The following is a 12,329-nucleotide window of genomic DNA, read 5'->3' as shown; positions in this document are numbered from 1 at the left end:
TATGGCTGCCTGGGTGAAAATAGGGATATGTCCAGGTTCAGAGCTGAAAAAAGCATAAAAATGGAAAGGAAAAAAAAAAATGCAAAGTGTAAATTATGTAATAATTATAGAATGGCAATAAGATAAATAAAAAAATAAAAAAACACACAAAAATAATTAATAAAATAAAACCCAACAAAAACATCACTTGCCAAAATTCCAGGTTATCAACATGTTGCCACTCGCATAAAATACTATTAGTCACAGTGCACAGTAATAGTAATGCACTGAACGCCTAGGTGTCTGTTCACAGTTCTCCAAGGTTCCTTGCTAAGCTTTATCAGTCTATGTAATGACAAGGTACAAGCAAGGGCACGGATCCTCTCTCTCTCTGGGTTTATACATCCCTCCCGGACCCAGTAAATGTGTTCCAACCCTGAAGAGCTTTAGAAGTCACGTCCAATGAGTCATGAGTCATGCACTGGAAGGAAGCCGCTCTGTATTCTAGCTATCCTTATCTTTTTACAGACATGTCAGGTCTTATTCAATAGCTGTCACAGTCACTGCTTTTTTCCCCCCATAAAACAATGTACTAACAAGAAGGACAGCGTTTAGTTTTTTTACATTTAAAGCTGAATTACTTTTTTTTTTCTTTCTTTTTTTAAGGAGACATAAGATGCATACTGTACATGCCGGATGGCCTTGCTTTCTGCCAGCCTTAGTCCCAAAACACTGTGGCTTTATTATTCTGCTAGTTAAATATCAGCACTGTTCCCGTTATGTGCCTGAATTAAAGGGTTGTACAAGTTCACTACAATACGGTTGTTTTCTTTCAGAAACAGCATCATTTCTGCTCACGTTCTGTACCCAGTACTGCAGCTCGATGCAGTCAATGGGGCTTGCTGCAATGCCACACACAACCCGTGGACAGATGTGGCACTGTTCTTGAAAGAAAACCATATGGTATGATAAAGATGTCACTCCAAACGTGTTTGAAATTGCAGCATCCACACAGACGCTATGCATATTTTTCAGATCTGTGGTTTGCAGAACGCAAAACTGATACGGTTGTGTGCATTAGGCCTTAAAGGCTATGTACGTCTATGGAGCCATTTTTTCTTATTATTGCTTTATATTTATTTTCAATTAGTCTTTATTAAAAATGTTGAGCCCTTTTCTCTGTAGAACCTTAAGATTCTCTAGCAGTAGGATCTGTGTTTTTTACTGTGTTCTGTCAGGAAGCTCAGTTGAGGGCTCCTTACCTCTGATCTCTGACCTCCTAAACACTCATTATAGATGAATTCTTATCTTACGGATAATGAATGTGGCATAAAGGGGTTGTCCATTATGTAAAAAAAAAAAAATATATAAAAAAATAAAGCACTGTAAAAATCTGATGGTCAGCAATATATACATAACCTAAGCACGTTTTAGGGCAAACAATTATATTTACTCATTTCCCTTCTGGCCCTTTGCTGACATGCAGATTCAGAGCTGGGGGGCGGGCTACAACAATCTCTGAGGTTTTCTTCATGAAAATTTGTGGGTGTCGAAGACCGCCTTTCTCATCCTCTGCAAAGGGAGTGAATAAAATTGCTGCCCTGCCAGCAGTCTGACTGGCTGGGTTACTCATGCTGCATGTGTGGGACAACAATTTTAGGCTGCACAGTACATGACAATGTACTTGCACAGTACAGAGGAGAGAACTCTTACAGTCTTTATCAGCTCTGTGTTTGCCGTTTGAACAGGGAGGGAGGATTCTGTGCACAGCATTTATCTCCTCATTGCCTGGAGAAGAGGAAACCCTGCAGCTGCTCAGTACCCGAGGCAGAGCCTCCAACCCAGTCTGTGCTTCTGATGGTAGAAGGAGTTAAACTTTGCTGAAGAATACAGTGGGAGGGAAGACACAGGGTAAACAGCTCAACCAGCAGTGCAGGGGGGGAGAGGCTTATTGCCCCAAACAGCACAGCCTTCACATTGACGTTCAGTGCACAGAGGCAGACCTGCTCCTCCTTCTCCCTCGGGCTTGTGCATAGATAGTCATCAGAGCAGGGAAAGAAGCTGACATCACAGCTAAATAAGAGAACAGGGCCACTGTACATGAAATGAATTGAAAATCCCTTACATTTTGGTTAGTTAAAAACATTCAAAGAAAAAATAACTTGGACAACCCCTTTAAGGCTATTTTCACACTAGCGTTTTAGCTTTCTGGTATTGAGATCAGTCATAGGGGTTCAATACCGGAAAAAAAAAAAACACTTCAGTTTTGTCCCCATTCATGGTCAATGGGGACAAAACTGAACTGAACAGAACGGAATGCTCCAAAATGCATTCCGTTCCGTTTAGTTGCATTCCCATACCGGAGAGCAAACCGCAACATGCTGCGGTTTGCTTTCCGTCTTGGGTTGTGGAGCAAGACGGATCCGGCATGACCCCTCAAAGTCAATAGGGCTGGATCAGTTTTCTCTGGCCCAATCTGCCACAGATAAACCGTTAAGGCTACTTTCACACTTGCGACAGAGTAATCCAGCAAGCAGTTCAGTCTTAAAAATGTCTGCTCAGTCAGAAAAATGCATTGAAATGCCAGATCCATCTTTCCGGTGTGATCCAGCAAAACGGATCCGGCACTAATGCATTCCTAAGGAAAAAATTCTGCCAAGTTTTTTGGCCGGAGATAAAACCATAGCATGCTGCGGTTTCATCTTTTGCCCGATCAGTCAAAAAGACTGAACTGAAGACATCGCATCCTGAACGGATTACTCTCCATTCAGAATGCATGGGGATAAAACCGATCAGTTATTTTCCGGCATTGAGCCCTTTTGACGTAACTCAGTGCTGGAAAAGAAAAACGCAAGTGTGAAAGTACCCCAACTCTTTGTGACAGAACGTCTGAATATTTTTTATGAAGTCAAATTGAAAAAACTATTTTTAGCCCAAAAAAATAAATATGCAAATCACGGGGGGAAAAAATTGCCCCTGAAGGTGTGCATAGCCTTTAAGGGAAATGATTCAGTATAACATGTATTTCACTCAGTGAGATTCCTGCTAATTCGGGCTTTGACGTCAAGGAAGTGACTGACGTCTCCTTCTGTATGCTGTCAATATAAGGTTTCACTTTAGAACCCTGAATGAGCAGAGATTTAATGAATGAAAAACTGAATCTTTTCCTACAAAACTACGCATCAATCTGCTCAGCTCCTCCAGCATGCTGCCTGCAGCCTAGACACCATGTTCAATGTGACAGGGTTACTATGCATTATATAATAACATTACAACCTTCAAGTATACTTTGAAATGGTTTGAGATAAAATGATAACTAGAGCTGTGACTGTATGCTGTAATCCACACTTCTGTGAGCACTGCTGCTGTTTACCCGCATATTTTACATGACCCTGCATTTTAAGGTCACTCTGCAAACAGTGGAAAGACTGACTGCAGCATCCTTCAGTAGCGATATCATACAGGAAGGCTGCTTCGCGTAGGAAAACGGCTTCCAGCCAAGTCTTTCAAAATAACATTGTCAGTTTGAGTAACATTTAAAAATGTTTCTGAAAGTTACCACTTGCTTCATATAAAATAACAATGTAAGATGCAGGCCTAATATACCCCCAACAGTCAAATTGCAACATCAACAAGGAAAAGTCGTGGAATTATGGAAAATCACAGGATCGAGAGACATGTTAAAGGGGTTCTGCACTTTGTTTAAACTGATGATCTATCCTCTGGAAAGATCATCAGCATCTGATCGGCGGAGGTCCGACACCCGGGACCCCCGCCGATCAGCTGTTTAAGAAGGCAGCTGCACTCCAGCAGCGCCGCGGCCTTCTCACTGTTTACTGCCAGCCCAGTGACGTCACGACTAGCATCACTGACCTGGACGCGGCTAAGCTCCATTTAGGTGAACAGAGCTTAGCCCCGCCCAGGCAAGTTGATACTAGTTGTGACGTCACTGGGCCGGCGGTAAACAATGAGAAGGCCACGGCGCTGCTGGAGCTTCGCTGCCTTCTCAAAAAGCTGATCGGCGGGTGTCCTGGGTGAGGATAGATCATCAGTTTAAACAAAGTGCAGAACCCCTTTAATCATATGCATAAAAATTACGGTATGGGGTGGCATATTGTATGGTATCCAGACCCCTCTAGTCTTGATTTCAGGTACACCAACAGCTCAGCATTGATTTGGTCATGTAACCAGTGATACAGCCATTTCTCCAAAGTGTCCCAGGAGCCGTTTTTCACCAGGACAATGCCAAGCTGGAGGTTGCTTGTGTTACTGCGAGCAGTCTGCATAGCCTAAACTTGGTACCATTGTCTGTAGCATCTGCCATCAAGCAAATCTGGGACATCATTGGTCAGCGATTGCAAAGGGAGCTGCCAGCAGTGGATCTTGATCATTTGTGTGCCTAAGTGCATTCAAAATGGCAGACCAATCCATACACAACTATTAAAGGGAACCTGTCACCTGGATTTTGTGTACAGAGCTGAGGACATGGGTTGCTAGATGGCTGCTAGCACATCTGCAATACCCAGTCCCCATAGCTCTGTGTGCTTTTATTGTGTCAAAAAAACGATTTGATACATATGCAAATTAACCAGAGATGAGTCCTGTCCCTGAGATGAGTCAAGGACAGGACTCATCTCAGGTTAATTTGCATATGTATCAAATCCCTTTTTTGACACAATAAAAGCACACAGAGCTATGGGAACTGGATATTGCGGATGTGCTAGCGGCGCTCTAGCAATCCATGTCCTCAGCTCTATACACAAAATCCAGGTGACAGGTTCCCTTTAAAGGGGTTGTCCGGGTTAAGAGCTGAACCCGGACCTACCCATATTTTCACCCAGGCAGCCCCCTAATATGAGAATCGGAGCATTTCAGGCTTCGATGCTCTCCTTTGCCTTGCGCCGAGTCGTATTTTTTAGGAGATCCGGTGATGTTCCCGGGCTCTCCATAGGGACTGCTAGGTGGAGGCTTCCACCCAGCAGCGAGTCTGATGACATCACTGGCACTAATGGGCAGGCTTTAGCACGGTCCTAACCTGTAAAATGAATTGCTCCGATGCTCATATTAGGGGGCTGCCTGGGTGAAAATGTGGGTATGTCTAGGTTCAGCCTTTTAATAACCTAATTTATAGCAAGCCAAGGCGTGCAAGTGTGGGTATCTCTGCAGGTGGCACTTATACTCCATTCTGAATGAATCAAGATGTTCTGAATATTTTGTTTGCATTTTTTATCATCTGCGTATCATTAACAAGTCTATCAATCCTGTGATTTCCATAATTCCATTGATGTTTTCTTCTTGGTGTTGCAATTGCAATGCTGAGGAATGTATACGGACAAAAGCATTGGGACATGTACATATTCTACCTACAGGAGCTTTTATGACATAGGCATTAATATGGAGTTTCTAACCTTCTGGAAGGACTTTTAGGCCCCTTGCAGACGAGCGTGTGCGGATTAGGTTCGGATGAGTTACGGATACGTTCAGTGAAAAATGCGCGATTTCGCAAACAAAGTCATTCAGTTTTGTATGTGATCACATTCAGTTTTCATCACGCGGGTGCAATGCGATTGAAGGTATACAAACAACATCTCTTAGCAGCCATCCGTGAAAAACACATCGCATCCGCACTAGCGGATATTGAGCCATTCTATCACAAAGGGTTAACCATTTTTCTAGCTGTGTGAATGATACTTTCACTTTGTGCCATCTAATGAACCTTTTCTCTAAATTACTAAAGACGGGTTTACACTGGACAATGTTACAGCCGCTTCCTTCCCGACAGTTGGCTGCTGTATTTACATGCAGCAATCTAGTTCACAGTATGAGGGATTGCTATTGCGATCCCTCGTCCCCCATACAGATTCATGGTTTCTGGACAGCAGATTGCCGTTTAAACAGAAGGATCTGCTGCTAAGGAATGATTATTGCTGTGCCTGCACGAATGACAGGATCACCCGATAAACGATTTAATCGGCGGCACATTTAGATTGTCGGGAATGAACATTCGCAGGAACAGTCGCTCCCGACAATCTTCACAAAAATCTGGCAGTCTAAATCCACCTTAAGAGGTTATAAACTTATTTAGGCCACATTCTTATCAATAAGAACTGAGCTATAATGAGTGCATATAAGGTCAGAGATAAGAAGCCCATAAGCTGTCTGACAAAAGAGAAAATTCAGATCCTGCTAGTAAAGAATCTCAGCCCTGTACAGAGAAAATGGCTCCGAATTTTTAATAAAGACCAATAGAAAAAAAACATTGGGCTCAAAATGAGTACAATGCAATAAAATTAAAAAAAATTCCCCATTTCTATCCTAAACCTCCTGTTTAGCGTGCATGATCTCATGCAACTGGCTCTTCTGTAGACGAAGATGGAGAGGATAGAGAAGGAGAAATCCCTTTATTATCTCTCGTAAGGCCTCTTGCACACGACCATATGTATTTTGTGGTCCATAAAAAAATAAAAAAAAATAAAGGATCCGCAAAAAATACGGATGACATTACTTTCTTGGTCAGATTCAAACTCAGGACCCCAGTGTTACCCACTGGGCCACCACACTGCATTTGCTTGTTATTACTGTAAATAGGAGTCCGTGCCATTTTTATTGCCGTATCAGAGCTCTGATCTTTAACTGGGCACAGAGTGGAGCCACCATTTATGCCCTATAACTGTGTTCTATCTGACATGGATTAATGATGTGTAAACCAAGACGTTCACCTGTAATTTAGTGCTCTGGCTCATCCTTTTATTTATGTGCAAGCTTCATGGTGCAGTGAAGGTTAACAACCTGGGTGCTGCTTGGCCTCTCTCTATACTAATTCATTACAGTCTACAGCATGTGCAGGTAGCAGCAGCTCACCCTTCACACCAATAATTACCAACAGGTTGAACCGGACTAACCTTTGCTTCCTATCGTCCTGAGTTGACATGCAGCTATGCAGGAATTTTCACTTTTACTTTTCAAACATTGCCTCAATCCATATGGCTGCCTTGTTTAGACGGCATTCCTGTGGTCGCCTGATGGGCCTATTACAGGCTAGCTCTAAAATCCCTTATTATGCTTTTCACTAATACAGTCTTTTGTTTTCTCAGCAGCAGAAAGCTATAATGATATAGCTTTACACTATTATATTTATACACGGTATCACTGTAATAAAGCACAGCAGACTGTATAATCAGGTTATTGCCATTAGAAACCCAGCCTGATGTAATACATGAATAATAGAGAGCCATGCATTACCGCCAGCTTGGCATGACGGTGATTAGCATGTAACCTTTGCACAATAATTGCTCAGGTGCTAATTGCAAGCAAGTGACATTCGCCGATTCAGCCTATTGTGAGAAACGAGTTAAGTAAGACCATTCTTCTTTATTCCCTTCCTGAATTTAGTGACCCAGAATAACCCGAGCGCGTCAGCCCCATCTAGATAGCATAATCACGCTGGTTGACACACTGGCAGATCACACACCAGCTCCTGCTCACACATTAAAAGCCACAGGACATCGTTATACGTTTTTCATTTCACTAGACTCTCCATCGCCCGGCAGAAGACATTAAACAATCACGTACACCATTCTCATCATCCAGATCATGAGGTCTCATCCCACTCAAATATAATTTTCAATGTCGCACAAAGTGTCCTGTGGACCCGTCCTTGATGAGATTACCTTCTACCCTACTGATGCAGTCACCATCTAAGTGCCTTAGGTAATTGAAAGAACTCAATTCTCATCTACTGAGAGGTATTTAACCAGGGGCTGCATCGCCTACACGAGATCTATTCCTTTTCTAACCCCCACTCCGGAAAAAAAAAAAAGAAACACTCTAGAAATGGTATAAGTAGCTTTAAACCATAATCGGGTAATGTTCACACAGCAGTAGTCGGAGATACATCAGTGATGCATTACAGCTGTGTCTGGGAGGCCGGGATCGGCAGTCACCACCATTAATCACTACAAATGGATTGGCTCTGCTACCAGGGCCTTGCACCTGTAGTGAGAGGATGATTTGTGGCTTTAATGCATTCTGGGGCTGGAATACCGTACATCAAAAAGGATTCCCATGTCCTCAGATAAGCAGTTATGTCACTGGGGATTTAACACACATTCTAAAAAAAGTCAAACAGTACAGCGTGATCGAGGGACAGTTTTAACCTGTGCAGACTCCCTGAGCTGCGCTCCGAGTCGCTTTACTAGATGCTAGAGATAGCTTAGGCAGGGTACTGCGCTGCTTAAAGAGAGTGATAATGCTCGATGCAAATTAACATGCAAAGAAGTATCTCCTTTGAAAAGAAAAATCTCACTTTTTGCAAGTGGCTCCAAAAGGCCAACTTTTTAGCAAGCCTTGGGACATTACCAGGGAAAAAATAGCCAAAATGTCCACGCATAGACAGGGTAGGATTCTGGCTGGCTCAGTGCGATGCCTTGGATGTTGGCTCTCCTTAAACAGACCAGCTGTGTAGGAAGACTTAGTGGCAAGGCTCCATGGGAAAATAAGATGAGAACCATCATGCTAGCGCCACCATAATCAAGTTGGACTTTGACTCCTAGTGAGCTACTTCCAAAAGGTGGTGCTAGTGAGATGGCTCTCTTTCTTTGGCACATACCTCTTTGCATATTATTTTCCCACAGTGCCAATAAGTGTCCCTACAGGGCTGGACGCTAAGGAGAACCAGTACCCTGCCTAAGCTGCCTCCCAGAAGCTACACTCACTGTGCCCCCACCATTGACTGACAGGGCCAGGCAGTGAAGGTGTACTCACAACTAGTCCTGAAGTCTTGCGGAGCGACAGGACCCCTTTAATATTACTTGCCTAGATGGTATACAATAAACCTATATATCTGGCTACTTTACAGCAGGTTAATAGGGTTCTGTATATTAATATTTTTTGATGCAGTACTGCATAGGGAGCATTGCAGCGGTCCCTAACTGCCCTGCTTACTAACTAGGAAGACTGAGGCTGGCTTCACATGGCGTTTTTCCCCATTCGTTACGTATACAAAAACTGTACATGTTAAATCGATGCCTCAGTGATGACATACAGTGGCATCGGTTCACCATAGAGTTCCAATTTGGGGGGGGGGGGGGGGGGGGGATATGTTTTTTACACCAGACTCTGCAGGATACAAGAATGTGGTGCGCTGTGTTTTTGTATCCTTTTTTCTTTCCAATGTATATGCCAAGCGGAGGCATAAAACACGATGGGAACCCACACTCAGAGAAAACCCCAGTTGTCTGAGCCTCTGGGCATTGCCGGGCATTGGGGGTAGGTGTACAGGCTGAATTAGCTTGCCTCCCTTGCTGTCTTGTTAGTGTGGATGTACCAGGACTGGGAGACACGGCAGAGTGGATGGGGGCAAGCTGCTATAAGCTATCAGTACATCACTCTGCACATTGTCACTCGTAGTCTGCCCTCCGTACAGGTGGCACAGTGCACTGACTTCATCATTTTATAATTCATTTTATTTTATTACAGACATGCCTGTTTAATAGCTTCATACATTCCCCATGTAATAATTCTGGAGCGTCTATTTCACACAAACATATTTTCTTTCCATGACCATTCTGTTGTTGTTTTTTTGCGGTCTGTTTGCGGAACCATTCATTTTAATGGTTCTGCAAAAAAAAAAACTGAATGTACTCCGTGTGCATTCCGTTTCCGTTTATCCGTTCCGCTAAATGATAGAACTTGTCCTATTATTGTCCGCATTACTGACAAGGATAGTACTGCTCTATAAAAGGGCCATACGTATTTTTTGCGGACCGCAAAATACATACGATTGTGTGCAAGAGGCGTTACGGCTCTATGTTGTGCCATTCCTTTATTATTTCTACTAGAAGTTATGAATGAATTGCTAGCAGTTTGCAGTAAGAGTACAGAGGGGAGGTAACCGGCTGGAGGTGTGTCCCTGCACAGACTCGCTCTATCCAATCAGTGCTGCCATTGTTAGACTGTGCAGGTACACACCCACAACTGGTTACCACCCCTCTGTGCCCTTACTACAGACTACTAGCAGTTCATTCATAATTTCTAGTAGAAATAATAAAGGAATGGCACAACATACAGACATAAGACTAGATTCTCCAGAATTGTTATTTCATGGAGAATACAGGAAGCTGTTAAAACAGACATGTCAGGAGTGGTGACAGGTCCTCTTTAACTGCCCCTCAAGAGTATCCTGCGTACCCCCTGCTATATAAAGCATACACCTCCTAATTACTATAAATGTCCACAGGACTCCTAGGAGCCAGACTGATCAATACTTCGTTATAGCTTTTATAAGAAGATATGAATAATCAAAGAGTTACTCCAAAGAGAATTGAGGGAAAACTCCAAACATAATATGTCTACGTCTCGTTAAAGAGGATCAGAGGATCGGTCACCTCCATCTCAGTAACTACATGCATTCCCCATGCATCAACAACTCTAAAGCATCTATTCCTATGACTATGCTACGTCATTCTTCTATTATTCCTGCCAAAGGTTAAGAAAGAATTGCCAGCAGGCTACAATAAAAAGGTCCAGGTGGGTGTTACCTGCCAGGAGCATGCGACACAAGCTATTAAACTGGAGATGTGACAGGTCCTTTTTAAAAAGACAGCTCTTACATCCTGTTAACCATTTGTAACCCAAACTATTAATGTCCAAAATGTTTAATAGTACAGTATAAAATCATAACAATGCTTCACAATTATAAAAACACAAGTCCAGCTCACCTGTGGGTAATTACTATAAAACATAGATAACACCTGGAACAGGTGTACCAATTTCGGCACAAAAATATGGAGAAATCCAGCTTCTATAAAAACCCGTAGTTTATTGATACAAAAAGATAAAAAGGTCATACATACAGACAACAGTGTCTATGCGTTTCGGGTCATTGCATACAGACCCTAACTCAGGTCATACGAATTTTTATGGAATCTGGATTTCTCCATATTTTTGTGTCAATGCTACATAATAGATCAAGAAACGTATACATCATAACGTGAAACTAATCAGGTCCAGATAGAGCAGTCCGAATAGATTTGCTCAACACCAATCATAAGTATACAAAAAATAAAAAAAATAAAGTTAGTCCAACTAAGCTCTCGATACAGATGGAACATGTCACTACCACTTTTTGTATCTATATGTTGTAAGCTGCAGTGGATGAGCAAATGCCTTAGTTTCCATATGCATATACAAGGTGTTTTTGACATGGAGGCCATTTTTCAGGCACCTTAGATAGCCCAATGGCTGTATAGGCATATGATAAAGATGGAACCGAACTTTTCTGACAAATGTAGTCTTGTACTGCAGGACTTGGCAGAGGAGGATCAAAAGGACACTTTTCCCAGTGTATACATAAAACATGCACTGCGAGTCACTTTAAAGATAGTGAGCTGCTTAAAGGGCTTTTCCAAGATTATGTCCTTTTTTAATTACCCTCAGTAGCGTGTGGCACCTAATAAAAGAATTATACTCTGTGACGCGTCAGCCAAGTGGCACATGACCCACAGGTGACTTGTATCTTCGAGACACATCACCACTGAGGCGAGTCATTGGTTGCAGGTCTGCACGTGAATCCTGTCCGAATCACAGCCAGAAGTAAAGAAGCCAAGGACTGAAAGATCATCAAACCAAGCCAGGGCATGAAGTGGTTGATTCTCAGCATATTTGTCGGGTTGTGGCCAGATCTCTGCCGGTCCCCATTATAGGTAAGGGGGCTGACCGGCATTCATGCAGCATCCAGCAATGCCGGATCTAGGGAGAGGAGGCAGGCTGTGAAACATTGCTTTTAGAGTTTAGCCCGGGTTAGAAATTTAGCTATGGCGCACATGACGCAGCGATAGCGGTCTGGCTGAAAGCCTGCCTTTATGCTGAAAAGCTGCTTGATCCCTGTCAGATCTCTAGGGTTGGGCGAGATCAAAAATATTCCCAAGATAACAATATTAAGAAATGTAGCGCCATAATATATATAGCGATAAATACCCATTTAGTATGGGGGCTAAAAGGAGATACTACAACTTGTAGCTCCCATACAGTATAATAAATATACATTATAGTAGTTATACTGTAACGTCTTTTTGTGGCCCCACTGTCCCACACTATGTAATCAGGCCCGGGGAGTGAACGCTCTTAGTCTGAACTCCTGGGTCCTGTTGTGCAACATGCGCTGCGACATGTACTAACTTACTTGCGCATTGTACCGACGTGTAATGTGCACCAGACGCTGCGGCGGGACATGTTGTGCATCAACGCACATAACATGTCGTTATGAACCCCTGCAGCATTGGTTTTAGAAGTAATCAGCACTGTCAAGTGCAACAGCCCCTATGATGTCACTAAAATACCATGGTAATTAG

General features: G+C 42.9%; 1 protein-coding gene across 26 annotated transcripts in view; it reads right to left on the bottom strand.

The window, feature by feature from the left end:
• NCOR2 (nuclear receptor corepressor 2) overlaps window positions 1-12,329 on the bottom strand; it is a 407,074-nt gene that overhangs the window by 269,688 nt on the left and 125,057 nt on the right. The window lies entirely within an intron of this gene.

This window comes from Bufo gargarizans, chromosome 1, assembly GCF_014858855.1.
Source record: "Bufo gargarizans isolate SCDJY-AF-19 chromosome 1, ASM1485885v1, whole genome shotgun sequence".
In the NCBI taxonomy this organism is placed as follows: Eukaryota; Metazoa; Chordata; class Amphibia; order Anura; family Bufonidae; genus Bufo; species Bufo gargarizans.
The sequence above is the reverse complement of the archived record's forward strand: the minus strand, read 5'-3'. Positions and strand labels throughout refer to the sequence as shown.